At 42.7% G+C, this 14433-nt stretch overlaps 1 long non-coding RNA gene across 5 annotated transcripts in view; it reads left to right on the top strand.

Annotated features, from left to right (window-relative positions):
* Positions 1 to 14433, top strand: part of LOC148526712 (uncharacterized) — an 85629-nt gene that overhangs the window by 12699 nt on the left and 58497 nt on the right. For all 5 annotated transcript variants that reach the window (XR_015878231.1, XR_015878229.1, XR_015878230.1 and 2 more), the window contains one exon: positions 261 to 348. This is a non-coding gene — a long non-coding RNA (uncharacterized LOC148526712). The remainder of the gene's footprint in view (positions 1 to 260; positions 349 to 14433) is intronic.

Raw genomic sequence — 14433 nt, forward strand, 5'->3', positions numbered from 1 at the left:
TGTACTTCCTGTTGCTGCCATCCTAAGATGGCACTTAAAGAAAAGGCATCATGTCGTACTGTTGGTAAATGAGACCAGTCTCTACCCTGTGGTAAATACACCCTCTGTCTCTCCTACACCACAGTCTATATATAGCTTTGTATGTAACAAAACAGGAGCTGTGAAAGTAGATTCTTCTTTAATAATGATACATAAAACATGTTATGTAAAGTTGGTGAATATATGGCACACACCTTACTCCTCATGGTCTGTTTCTGTAGGTATCTTGCAAACCAGATGGAGGAGGATCACCGCTAATTGGAACGCCAGATTCTCCAGTTTAGGCCTCTCATCATGAGGTTCTGGAAGGTAAAGGACGCCCTGTAGCACAGAATGCAGCACAGAACATTTGTGACTCAGGAAGAACTGGACTAAGGGCCTGATTCAGACCCGCTCGCGAGCGCATAGCGCTCGCAAGCGGGTCGATGGTCGGGCAGTGCGCGCACGATAATCGCGACCATTGCCAGGCCGCCCGCACAAGCTGTGGGTGGTCACCACCAGCTATGCGAGCGGCCTGGAGGCGGATTTTTATTTTAAATGCAAGCACCTCTGAATCAGGACATAAGTGTGTAACACGGTACAATGAGTGTTGGATATATCTGTGCACAGGTGCGGTGTATGGCAGAGTTATGTACACACTAGCTCCCTTATCAACAATGAGCAGTGGAACGTTTCATGTATCTGAGGAAAAACATTTCATTCCAGTGTAACAAAATTACATTCTGGAGCATTTGGAAACAGTGTTAATTTTGTTGACGAAAATTTGACTACAACTTTTTTGAGGACTAAATAATGAAAACATAAACAATTTAATAACAAAATTATGACTAAGGGCCATATTCAATTTGGAGCTAAATAATAATAATTTACCGCCGATGACGTCATATTTGCCTATTTCAATTGTCCCCGTATTCAATTACAAAGACTTATTGCCAATGCGAAAAGTCTTTGTAAAAAAACGGGGATAAGTTTTCACCAGCCTTTAGCTGGCGAAAAAAAGTGCAGAATTAGGGTTTAGGGGTGCATGCTTTAAAAAAATAGCCTGTACCCCTGGGAATGGCCCATAAAAACAATCTGTGTTAAAAAAAAGTTTTTTAAAAAAATCGGGACACCCCAAAACAATATTTAAAATTTTGGTGTTAAAAAAAACACTTCTAAAATAGCTAAATTTAATCCAGAGGGGTTCCCTTATATGCGGCAGGTGTTTTCTTCATTGCCGGAGTAGCGGCAGGTGCATTTTTGCAGAATTTTTAAAAATAACTTTAGGGACTTAAAAATATGCTTACCCCCATTTTCATGTACCCCAAATTTGTTAGGAATTGTTATTTTTCCCCCCAAAAAAATGTAAGTGCTATTCTTCACCACTTCTTCATAGCCGCAAATATGCACCTGCCGCAGCTATTACAAACCCTGACTTCCTTCAGCAGGCAAAAATGGGGGTACCCATAGTGATCCCCCATGTCTGGACATCTTTAGGGGGGTCCCAAGCACATTTTCCAAAAATTCCCATTCTTTTTCGCAGATCCAATTTCTCCGGGTCCCGTTTTCGCTCCTTTTAAATTGAATACGGGGATAAGCGGCCACACGCCCGATTCTTTATCTCCACTCTAACCTCTGATGTGTAGCGAAAAGTCCAACACTGACTTTTCGCTCCCATATTGAATATGGCCCTAAATCTGTGTTCAATTTTTAATAAGTGACTAGGACTAAAACTAAGGCCCTGTTACAGAGCCGCTCGTTAACAGCAGTACGCTCGTTGCGTTCCGATGTTGACTAACCGCGCATGCGTCGGTGTTACACTGCGCATGTGCGTACGGCAGATTGCGAGCTTTTTTTGTCTCGTTCGTCAAATAGCGTACAGGAAGTGACATGTCAAATGTGATTGACAGAACAGGGCGTTTTTGGGTGTTGACGGTGGAGGAGATGGAAAAACGCAGGCGTGGCGAGGCGTTTTTGGGGCGTACATACATTAACAAATGCGAACGTCAAATGTGTTCGTACAAACTCATACGTCACTGCATGATCCTCTTTCCCTTCAAAATGCTCGCACAACTTAGGGGCTGGATAACTCGACCACAGTGGCGATGGCCTTCTCCTCCGTCCCGGCACTCCACGATGTTGCATCGATTAATCACGGCTTGTCAGAAAATCAATTAGTGTTGGATTGAAAACCGGCTTGGTATGTGTTTGGAAAGCAGTTTTTTTGGATAGCACAAAACCGAACGAAATCATAGCTGCTAATGTCTGGATTACACAATCAATTAGCGTACATTTGTGGGGGTGTATTTTGGCCGCAATGTGTTGTTTTTGGACTATTGTAACAATAATGTCATCATGTTTAGGTTTGGTGCCTCATTTTGTGTTTGCAAGGTGATTTTTCCTCCTTAGGTAATGTTTTAAACGTTCCTTAACGAGCCCTTTTTTTCCAATGTGTAATTTTTTAGGTTGAACGTTGTTGGCTTGTGGGCCCGGATTAAATGTAACCCATTTTTACAATAATGTCAGAATACAAAGTCGTACATTTGATGTAAATTTATTGGTATCCACCAAAAAAATTAATGCACATATTTAACACAAACATTTTTGGCAGTGTTCATTCCACAATATTTATTAATTGTGCAAACAATAAATTGGTGTTAAACATAAATGCAAAAATTAAAAACAATTCACAAGAAAGGAGAGGGAAGTTTTGGCCAGAAAGGAATATGAGGCAAGCACAGAAGGAGTGTGGGAAAAGTAGCCAATGCTGTCACCGTTTTTTCGGCCGTTTGGCTGGGGGAGGGAGGGCGCCAGACCGGGTCCGGGATGTCATCGGGCTGGCCTGTCCAGAGGCAGATGTTGTGGCCTCTGGACTAGGCACAGGGCTAGCCACATTTGGAGGATTTCTGATGTTGTGCCAGAGGTGGAGGATCCTGATGTTCCGGCAGGAAGGGAGGTCGGCTCCACCATGTGCTGGCGAACGAGCTGCTCCAGGGCATTGGCGATGCGGATGTTGGCCCTGGTATTTTCCGCCAGGGCCTGACCAATGGTCATGTTGGCCGCAGCATTTTGCTCCAGGGCCTCAGCCACCCGTACCAGACAGGCGTGCATCCTCTGCAGAATCTCTGTATGGAAATCCGATTTAAAATTGAGTTCTGTGAGGAGGGACACTGCCTGCGAGGGGGATTGCCCGGGACTGGCTTCTGCAGGGTCCTCAGCCGGATGTACTGGTTCATCCCCTGCAGAGCCAGCAGAAATTCTGCGGCCAAGGCTCCCCTCTGGAGCAGACTCATCCGCCTGTGTCTCTGTTGGAAAAATGAGAAAAGACTCACATTAGAATCTACATATTGGCACAATAACATTTCAGAGTTGGTGACATCACAATATTTACCTGGGACAACATGAGGAGCCGCAAAGTCTGGCATGTCCGTATCCATGTTGGACACGCCAAACACCTCCACAGCCTGCACACACCCCTGTGCCAGCTCTTCTAAATCAGTCAACTCCAATGACACAGGGGTGGGACCTCCACCTGTCCACCTTGCATGCCTAGCCCTGTCCGCCATTTTTTGTTTCAGGCGATATTTGAAGTCTTGCCATCTGTGGGTGAAAAAGGAACCATTATCTTTTATTTTATTTTGTTTTTGGTTTTAGGGTGGTCAAGTGTTTACTTACCGCCGTTTGACATCCCGGGCTAGACGGACATAATCACCCACCCTATTGACCTCAACGGCTACCTCTTCCCACATTCTCCACTTCTGGCTTGAACTCATATTCCTGTCTGCCTGTGGCAGGATGTCCACACACTTCTGAATCAAAACCTCCATCTCCTTTCTTGTGAATTGTGGCTGCCTTTTCTTTTTGGCAGCTTTGCCCGGAATACTGGGCCCAGCAGCCTCTTCCATGTCATCCTCCTCACCTATTTGTGTAAATTTGGAGAATTCTCAACTTCACAACTTGCACAATATTATGTTTCTAATTAATCATTGAGTCAAAATGCCTGAAATACTTACCGCCAGACTGTTGTCCATTGTTTCCCTGGTCTGTAGCCATGTCTGAGCTCCAAACAAGAAATACACCAGAATGTTTTTTTTGGCTCGTGACGTATTTATACATGCGTCCTTATTTTGCAGCCGCATCATTGATTGTGCGTTCCTATGATCCCTCCTTAATTTGTGCGGGAAACGAAACACTATTTATGGCTTGGAGCGTCTCGAGTCGAGGTGGCGTTTTTTGAATGTTGGAGGTTACGTTGGTTGGAGTTGATTGTTGGCTGGTGTAGAAGTTTGCGTTGGTGGAAGAATTTTTTGGGGATATATTCGTTTTTTGATTTCCGTTCGTTTTTTTTCGGTTCTAATTTTTTGGTCGTTTCCAGTTTTGGTAAGTTTTGGGAAGTCTAACTTTGGGTCAATTTGTGTCTCCTTCTGTTTAAGAATTTTCTAATTTTTTTTGCCATCATTTTATCTCTCTTAGGTTTTATTTTGGCTCTGCCCCAAAGACCTTTTGATCTGGATTCTTATATATTATCTCTTGGTAAGTTCATTTGTTAAATTGTTTTGTAAATGTTCTTGTTTGTCTTTACGCAACTTTGGTTGGCCTTACACATGTAACCTTTGTTTTTCATAATCCGAAATCTGTGTTTTTTTTTGTTTATTTTAGCTGCGTTTTTTTAACTTGTATTTGCGAACTAATTAGCGCATTTTTATTACTTTCTATTGTGACTTGTATTTGCGAACTAATTAGCGCATTTTTATTACTTTTTATTGTGACTTGTATTTGCGAACTAAATAGCGTATTTTTATTACTTTCTATTGTGACTTGTATTTGCGAACTAATTAGCGCATTTTTATTACTTTCTATTGTGACTTGTATTTGCGAACTAATTAGCGCATTTTTATTACTTTCTATTGTGACTTGTATTTGCAAACTAATTAGCGCATTTTTATTACTTTCTATTGTGACTTGTATTTGCGAACTAATTAGCGCATTTTTATTACTTTCTATTGTGACTTGTATTTGCGAACTAATTAGCGCATTTTTATTACTTTCTATTGTGACTTGTATTTGCGAACTAATTAGCGCATTTTTATTACTTTCTATTGTGACTTGTATTTGCGAACTAATTAGCGCATTTTTATTACTTTCTATTGTGACTTGTATTTGCGAACTAATTAGCGCTTTGTGAAATGCTTATTCATCCTGTAAAATTGTTTGTGTTTTCTATGGAGCATTTGTTGCTTACATTTGGCCTCAATTTGACGTAGTGTGCGCAATGTCGTTTTGCTCTTTGCCCAAATGTGTGTTTCTCCCCTTTTATGTTTTGTCTTGCTTAAAATTTGGAATCAGAAATGACCAGCATAACATGATGTATATTTATGTTGTGATTATTTCCAGTTTGCACATATCATGACAATACCCCGGCATGTAAGCATCAATGGATGGTATCTTCAAGCTAAGTGAAAATTTTAATTTTGGGGGGGTTAAAAAGCCTGACATTCAAATCTTGCCATTTCAGGTTGATCTGGGTCGGATTGTTCTAGCCATGCTCCCGGAAGCCGACCAACCTCAATCTCGTCCCAGGCGTAGGCATCGTAGGCGTGCAAGGCCCCAGATATTTCGAACACGTGTCACCCTTTTTGGAATGCCCGATGATGAGGTTTTAAGACGCTACCATCTTCCTCCAAAAATCATCATAGACACTCTCTCATTAATAGAGAGTGATCTTGAGCGGCAAATTGATAGTCCTACAGCAATACCACCACTTACGCAATTTATGGCGGTGTTACATTTCTGTGCCTCAGGATTGTTTCAAACAACGGTGGGAATAGTGGCGGGCATCTCACAATCCTCCTTTTCCCGGATCCTGAGGGCAGTGATGGAGGCACTTTTCAAGCACCTCCATCATTTTATTCAAATGCCTTTGGATATGGGTGCCCTTATTGTGGCCAAGGCCAATTTTTACCAAATAGCTGGCTTCCCACACATCATAGGGGTTGTGGATGGTACTCACATACCACTTCAGCCTCCAGCACGGCTGGAGGCAATATTTAGAAACCGGAAACACTATCACTCCCTCAATGTAATGGTGGTATGTGATGCCTCCCTCCAGATCCTGTCCCTGAATGCAAAATTACCAGGAAGTGCACATGACTCCTTCGTCATCCGGCAATCAGGGATATGGCACAAATTAACCAACCTACAAGCTGGTGATGCGTGGCTTCTGGGTAAGTGGAGACCTTTAGTACATAACAATGTTAAGCTTCATACAGAGTGATCCTGATGTTGTCTATTCTTTTTCACAGGAGACAGTGGCTACCCTTGCACGCCCTGGCTGCTCACTCCTTATTTGGCTCCCACACCAGGGCCACAAAGTGAGTATAATTCCGCACTTACAGCCACCAGACAAGTGGTGGAGCGCTGTATCTGCCTTTTAAAAGGCCGATTCAGATGCCTCCACCGCTCTGGTGGCGAGCTCATGTATTTGCCGGATATGGTTTCGAAAATTGTGGTCCTGTGTGGGATATTTCACAACATCGCCATAAGGAGTGGTGTCCCAATGCAGCCAGAGGATGCCTTACCTGAGGATGGCCCCCCGAGGTTGGTCGGAGGTCAGTATGTGGGGGGGCCATACGCGATGATGTGGTGGCCAGATTTTTTAGGTAATTATTGTCAAAACAACAGTGTTTATACCTAATGTGGTAGGGTTTGTTTGAGAACATCTAATTAATTTTTTTTATTTTCTCCATCTTCTGTTTTTTCACATAAACTTTGGCACTCCAACGATGACTACTTCCTGCTACCCTTAAAAAACCTGTATGTGGACATTTTGGGGATATATTATGGAACCCATATTGCAACGCCATATTTGTGGAATCATGTTGGCATGGTCCTTCGTCAACCAGTTCTTGATTTGTTGTTTTTTTTTTTTGTTTTGTTGGTATGTGTTGTATTTGTGATTATCACTGTGTGTTTTGTTTGTGAGTGACCACTTTGATTTTTCAGTTATGTTGTGAATAAATGTTTGGAGAGTGACATTTTGTACCTTTTTTTGAACGTTACAAGCAAGTGTAACCAGGTTCACACACGTTACATTTGACTAAGGGGTAATCCAGTAATGACGCCAGTTGAGCTAAAATGTAATATGTTTTCAGGGTCCAAACCAACACCCAAAGGAATCCTGTACAATCATTTGGCTTCGTAATATTGGCCTAAGCAGCTTGCACCTCAACTAGGAACCTGTAAAATGTAGTAATATCTAATTGTGACTACACCAAAAAAGGGAAATGAGATTGTTACTGTTAGGTGTTTCTTGTGGCTGTTTTACATAAAAATACAACACACAATCTTAGTGACAAAAATTGCTAATCCTTGCAGGAACAGTCTACTTATGTCAGGGTAAACAATCTCTGATTTTGAAAAAACGAATGAGCCAGAACGTTACTTAGAAAATAACAATTTATTTATAATTGGGCAAAAAACAAAAAAAACTAGTCCCTAAGGAGGACCGACATATGGTCAAGGACCACCAGCAGACCGATGATATTGTGACGCATACGGGCCACACAGGCGGCTAATTCTGCCCGACGCCTCTGTTCCTCTGTGGGTGAGAAAAGTGTGGGGATTAATACAACAATAATGAAACCACATTAAAAAACAAACCAAAAAACCAAAACCCCCCCCCAAAAAAACTAACCATAATTACACCATTAAAACCCATCAACCAAAAATGGTGTAGGCCAAAAATACAAGGCCAATGTACAAATTCCGACAGGTGTGATATGTGTATGTTGAAATCAGCAGTAACAGGTAAAGGCAATCTGCAAAATCCCCAAAAGTCTAGCAAAAAACGCCATAAAAAGGAACGACACATGATTACATACAAACAGTTTGTGGCGAAAAAAAACCCCAAAGAAAAACATACCGGAAGATAAAACGGCAGCTCGATTCCGGGGAGCGGGTAATTCGAAGAGGGGTGGTTGGAGGAGAGGGGGAATTGGGACGGAGGGGAAGGAGCCCCGAAATTTCACCCAGGGGGTCTTGAAGGCTGGGGAGGAGTGGGGAATAGGGGAATATTGTTGTGGAGGGTTGGCTGGGGGTTGGGGAGAGTGGCCGTGAGCGCCGTCTGGGCTGACGATGACGGCGTAGTCTTCGCTGGGCCCCTAAAAGATGTGAAACAAATTGTGGTTAGTTTCAACACAAATCCGCGAAAAACACCATTTTCTAATCACCCAAAAAAAAAAAGGGACATGCAGATATGAGTACAATGAATAAATATGAACTACATGGAAAACATGCACACGCAGATATGAGTACAATGAATAAAAATGAACTACATGGAAAACATGCACACGCAGATATGAGTAAAATGAATAAATATGAACTACATGGAAAACATGCACATGCAGTTAGGGCCACAAAGACAAACATGAAAACCACAGTCCATAAAACTTACTTTCGGCGATCTGCATGCGAAAGCATGCCAGCAAGCGGGGCGTCCGCCGTTGCAGGTCCGACCACCTGCGCTCCAGCTGCCCGATCTGGCGGCGTGAGCCGAAGGAGCGCAGGCGGGCCCGTACCTCCGCATATGCGGAACGCTTTTCGCGGTTGGTGATGGGTGGAGGCTGGCTGGTGATCCGCCTATCCATGACCTCCGTTAGCACCAGCAGCTCGCGCCTGGTGAATGCGGAGGCTCTCATGATGGCAATGGTGTATTTGTGAAAAATCATTTTTAATAAAGTGCCCAAAAAATTTTTGATTGGCTAATGTATTTGGGTAATTAACAGGACCAATTCTATTGGTTAGTGTATGAGTCATGTGTTCGACAGGGCCAGAAATCTCTTGAGACTTATGATAGGCTTGATGCAGTGACATGCGTAAGCAAATTTAAATAAAGAAATGAACTTCGGGAAATATGCGGGTAGAAAAACAAATAGAACAATTGTTTAATTGGGGCTAACATGTATTTTGACAATTAAAAGCGAATGTTTAAGCCATACGTATTCTGCGGGTAAACACAAACACGGACATGAATAAAGTTTATTGCATTGTGTTAAAAAAAAAAAAAAAAAAAACAATTAAGCTAATTGATATATTGATTGGCATGATACGATTGAGGGAGGTAGGCAGAATAAACGAGCAGTTAATCGAAATCTGACAGTCCAACTTCCGGGTAGTACTTGTGCGTACGTTCCCTTCAAGCCACTTCGGGGTTTCTACGCTCGCTATTTGGCACGCTCGTTAGTTAGAGGAGGGGTCGCTTGAGTTTGGGGAGGATGTTTGGCTGCGAGCGAAAATACGAGCGAGTGCTTGAATTTAAATATTTTTTTACGTACGCCGAACGTACGAACGGCCACTTGCGTCCGGGTCTGAATGAGGGCCTAAATTTTAAATAATTGTCAAAAATTATACTGTTTATAACAAACTTAAAGCATTAATTTGTATAACACATTCTCACTCAGACTACTGAGCCTAGATTACTAAACACATACGGTAGTTAAAGCTATGCTGACTTCAAGTTCTCAAGAGAATTTTAAGAGAAAAGTTCTTTAGTAACACACATGCCCCCCCTCCCCTATATACCACACATACATAGTTGTCAAATAGGCTTTCCCCACACATAGGCAGTCTTAATACTGGTAGTAACCCTTTCATTTGAGAAACAACCCTAGTCAGTGCCGTAACATGGCTCCTGGAATGTCGTGTGTCGGCCCCGGCCCCTTACCACATGACATGACGCATAGGGAACAGGGCCACCAGTACCAGGAAGTGCAGCAGTGCATGGAGCATCCTTACGATGGTCCGAGTAGCTGCACAGACAGCAGAGTGCATGCCCGGGAAACGTATTCTCCAGTGCTGCAGGAATACTGGCATTCCTTGTGTGTATTTTATATATATATATATATATATATATATATATGTGTGTGTGTGTGTGTATAATACAACCATTTACCGCTTGCCTTTCAAACCACTGATCTCCTTCTCATCTGGACAACTGTTTTTTGCAGGCTTCAGATCCACAAGAACTTGATAGCTGGTGATATGTAACACATTAGTACAACCCTTCATTAGCTGGCACGTGACATTTCTACACCTCTCTCTCTCTCTCTCTCTCTCTCTCTCTCTCTATATATACATATATATATATATATATATATATATATATATTTGCCAAATTAATTCAATATATCCCAATGGAACGTAGTATATAACCCATAATCTTAAAATACCCCACCACATAAAATATTACTGCACAACCCCACATACGATACCACAACCCCCAACCCACCTCCCCCCAAAAAAATTGTATACAACACCCTCCACGATACATTACTACACCCCCTACCAGATAAAATAAGTATACGCCCCCCAGATATATTAGACCTCTCAACCTACCTCATTTCCCAGATAATATAAGTATACACTCCCAAATACATTACTATACCCCATAACTCACCTCACCCCCCTGATACATCACTATACCCCCATGATTCATTACTATACCATCACCCAACCCACCTCCTCCCCCAGATAATATGTTTAAACCCCCCCTGATAAATTACACCTCTCAACTCACCTCAGCCCCTTGGTAATATAAGTATAAACCCACATAACATGAGGAAGCACAGAGCCCCCTGAGGTACTTACCTCTGTTTGCAGCATTGCAGGAGGCTCTGTGTTTAATTCTCACACGCCAGCAGGACAGGCCGGGACTCCGACACTAGAGCAGGAGAGGCGGGGACTCAGGGATGGGTGGAGACTCTGTGTAAAGGGACAGGGAGATTTGACCTTACACTGCCTGCAGAGGAGAATGACAGGTCAGGCAGAGCAGGAGGGGGCGGAAACTCAGGAAGGGGGCAGGGAGATGGAACCTCCCCACTCCACCTGCAGAACAGTCCGGGCATAACTGGAGGGGCGTGGATTCAGGAAAGGGGCTGGAGACTCTGGAAGTGGCCAGGAGATAGAAACTCCCAAAAATCCACTTGCAGGGAGATACTGATTACTGACTTGAGCTGGAGAAGGGAAGGGGCGGGACAGAGGAAGGAGTTAATTCATCCCCTGCAGACTCAGAGGAGATGGAAGGACAACATGTCGGGCAGAGATACAGTACTGAAGCCTCTGGTCTGCCATCCTATGAGAAGGGGGTCCTAAGCTGCCGGTCTCCACTGTAGCTTGTTACAAGACTGACAGTGACAAGGGGGCGCGCAGCGCGCCGCTGGTACTTACAGAATACTGCTATGTACTCACAGACAGGATCATTTGAACTCTGCGGGCCCCCTCTGAGCCCGGGCCCGGTACATTAGTACCGGCTGTCCCCCCCTGATGGCGGCCCTGCCTATACATATCTCAGTGTCCCTATGCCTCTCTGTGTTCTCTATACTTCTGAGTCCTCTATACCTATCTCAGTGTTCCCTATACCTGTATCCCTTATGCCTCTCTGTGTCCCTTATACCTCTTTGTGTCCCCTATACATGTTTCAGTGTCCCCTATACATATCTCAATGTCCCCTATGCCTCTCTGTGTCCTTTATACCTGTATCTCCTATACATATCTGTGTCCCCTATACTTCTCTGTGTCCCCTATACCTATCTCAGTGCTCTCTATGCCTGTGACCCTTATGCCTCGCTGTGTCTCTTATATGTCTCTCAGTGTCCCCTATACTTCTCTGTGTCTCCTAAACCTTTATCAGTGTCCCCTATACCTATATTTGTGTCCTCTATATCTTTCTCTGGATCCTACACTGCTCCTGGTGTCAGAGCCGGCCCTAGCCAATTTGGTGCCCTAGGCAAAATTTTGACTGGTGCCCCCTACACACACACACATATATATATATATATATATATATATATATATATTGCTATATATATATATATATATATATATCAAAATAATCAATCTGCACCCACATCTTCACAATATAATCAGAGTTTGGGGTGCTCCCCACTGGCACCACTCGAGGTCCAGATAAACACAGCCAATTTGAAAAATAGGGGCACACACCAGAGTAAATATTAAACAGCTATAGGTTTTATTGCTTACATATCCAGTTTGTCAAAGTTTGACCAACTGGTTATGTAAGCAATAAAAACCTGTAGATGTTTATATTTATTCTGGTGAGTGCCCCTCTTTTTCAAACTGACTGATATATATACATATATATATATATATATATATATATTATATATACATATAAATATATATATTACTGTATATATATATGAACACATACATGTTTACCCCCAGGCAGTGTCCATTGTCTGTATGCAGACTTGAAGGGGACCTCAGGGGACCTCTCCTCCCCTTACCCCCCCTAGGATCAGCCACTGGGTGGTCCTACCTGGTGGCAGAGGGTCCTCTCTCTTCAAGTTCTGTCTTTATGTATTCCACTCTTACTTTATTCCCCCTGCAATTTACATGCTGGGCTGCTCTGGCGGTGGCCATCTTTGAAAAGGACGCAATGACTCATGGGATTTGTAGTTTCTCTTTTACTGCTAAGAGTCTGAGCAGTAAAAAAAAAACTACAAATCCCATGTCACTCCACTTTCTTCTCTGGCCGGTCGGGTGCATGAGTTGACAGCTGACTCATCTCAGCTGTCCAGTGCCCACCCCTAACTGTATATGGACAGCGCGGCCAGGTCCCGGCTGGTACCCGCAGCTGACCTGACCTGGCCACGTGCTGAGCTGCCAACCGGAGCTGAGCTCCGATTGCGGCAGCGCCAGGGAGGCAGCGGCAGGTGGGTGAGCAGCGGCAGGCGGGGGGCAGCAGCAGAGCTGTTGGATGCCCCTGGGCATTCAAGCCGCCCCTAGGCATTAGCTTATTATGCCTATGCCTAGGGCCGGCTCTGCCTGGTGTCCTCTATGTTCCTTATCACACTTTCTGTAAAGGGGTTTTTGTCTTTTAAATTCTCTATCACCCCCACTCTATCTCTTGTGTCCCATATACATCTTTCAGTGCCTCCTATAGCTATCACTGTCCTCTATACCTCTCTCAGTGTCCCTTATATATCTGTGTCCCATATATTCGTCACTATCCCCTATACCTCTCTCAGGAGTCTATTAAGTATGTTAATTATAGTCACAAGCGTTGGAGACAGCTGGTCCAAAAATCAGCAATCCCCTTAAGTAGCGGTGAAACTTAGCACTGTCGAGTCTGATTCGGTGGTGCTACTGCGCATGTGTGATCTTATACATTGTAGATTCATTAAAATTTATATATATAATCAACGAGATCAGACATCCCTTATAGGTATACTCCCAATGACATATATTCCCATATGATTGGATAAGTGATCCAATATATTAAGGTAATAAATACTGATATAGAATCCTCCCGGATTGTGAGTGTACTCGTTGGTCTGTTAATTTGTATTGCCGCCAAATTTTGTACATCGGAACATATCTACAGTATGCATTATAATATAATAGGTGCAAACTGGGATTTTTTAATTATTTCACACCCTCTCCTTTTTTTATTTGCTTATGCAATCATCATTGTATGTGTGTGTATGATAAGTTTTAATATTTCGCTTTGATGCTACAACATTTTAATGACAATCAATAAACGTTAATTTTTATTTCATATTTGTGCGCCACCCAAGACAACTCTCTTTCTTTTTCTTCTTGATGAATAGCACTGACAATTTATACAAAAGTAGATGAAAATAGTAATTTTCACCTGCTTTTGTATAAATTCAGTGATGATGAATAGAGCCCTCAGTGTCCCCTATAGCATTCTAAAGCCAGGTACACACTAGACAATATGTCGTCCGATCCGACGGATTGGATGACATATCGTTCACCTTGGCCAGTGTGTACAAGCTATGTTACAGCTGAATGCAGCATGCCCCCTGCTGTCGCTCCATCGCTCCGGGCATTGGCCAATGTGTATGCACTAGCTGAAGCTGGCAGCCCCGCGAGACCCGATGCACAATAGATTGTGCTGGTACACATCATTTAGTGTGTACTCAGACCAACATATATCTATTCGCACAAGAATAACTCCTAAAAAGGAGAATAAAGACCCTCACATTTATATCTTCCAGAAATCAATATCATCAAATGAGGGGTGCTACCAAAGACATTTATAATATAGTTAACAAAAAAGAAGAGGAAAGGGATGAAATGTCCCTAATGGTGCACTTAATTTTATTTAAAATATAACTTTTATTATTCAATATTATAATAAAGAAAAACAGCGAAAATTAGTTAAAAAATATAGAAGTGAATATGAAATAAAGACTTTTCGGACCAGATCCAGACAATTGTGTGAAAGATTGAAATTTCGTGGATATAGTAACAGGAGCATCAAAAGAGCCTACAAAGATACTAACATATATACTAGAGATCAACTTCTTACACCAAAAATTAAGAAAAAAGAACAAGAATGTGTGAGATTTGTGGGGACTTTTTGCCATGAAT

This window comes from Taudactylus pleione, unplaced genomic scaffold (assembly GCF_031769625.1).
Source record: "Taudactylus pleione unplaced genomic scaffold, aTauple2 ptg000095l, whole genome shotgun sequence".
Classification (NCBI taxonomy): domain Eukaryota; kingdom Metazoa; phylum Chordata; class Amphibia; order Anura; family Myobatrachidae; genus Taudactylus; species Taudactylus pleione.